Source organism: Kryptolebias marmoratus, linkage group LG12 (genome assembly GCF_001649575.2).
Source record: "Kryptolebias marmoratus isolate JLee-2015 linkage group LG12, ASM164957v2, whole genome shotgun sequence".
NCBI lineage: Eukaryota > Metazoa > Chordata > Actinopteri > Cyprinodontiformes > Rivulidae > Kryptolebias > Kryptolebias marmoratus.
In genome coordinates this window covers 564,805-565,302 of record NC_051441.1, presented here as the reverse complement: position 1 = coordinate 565,302, position 498 = coordinate 564,805, and positions in this window count along the sequence as shown.

The following is a 498-nucleotide window of genomic DNA, read 5'->3' as shown; positions in this document are numbered from 1 at the left end:
GGAGGGGGGAGGTGATGGGACGCCGCGTTACTTCAGACATCTCTCGAAGTAGGTGGCGCCGACGTAGCCCCCCCTCAGGGAGCGGTGGACGTTCTGCTCAAAGAGCCGCCGGTTCGTCTGCAGAACCTCGGCTGCCTCCTTGTTCAGCGGGTCCTCGGGGTTCGGCTCCTAGGGGGCGAGGGGGCGGAGTTAAGAAGACGACTCAAAGACACAACATGGAGTCTGACGGGCTGTCAGCCAATCAGGTAACTCCAGTCAAACTTTTTAAATTAGGAGAAAACTTCAAATCAATTTAAATTTGAGAGTTGGAGCAGATGTTAAATCCAGATGTGAAGTAATTTCCTCACAGGTTGGCAGAAAAGAAGCTAAAACTGGGTCAGGCGGCCATCTTTGAGCCTCCAGTCAGAACGTAACTCACTAGAAATAGATACTGTAGACCGTAGATGATGGAGTTTATCGTCAGCACAGGTTTCCAGTCCTCCCTGAGGACGAGAGGCA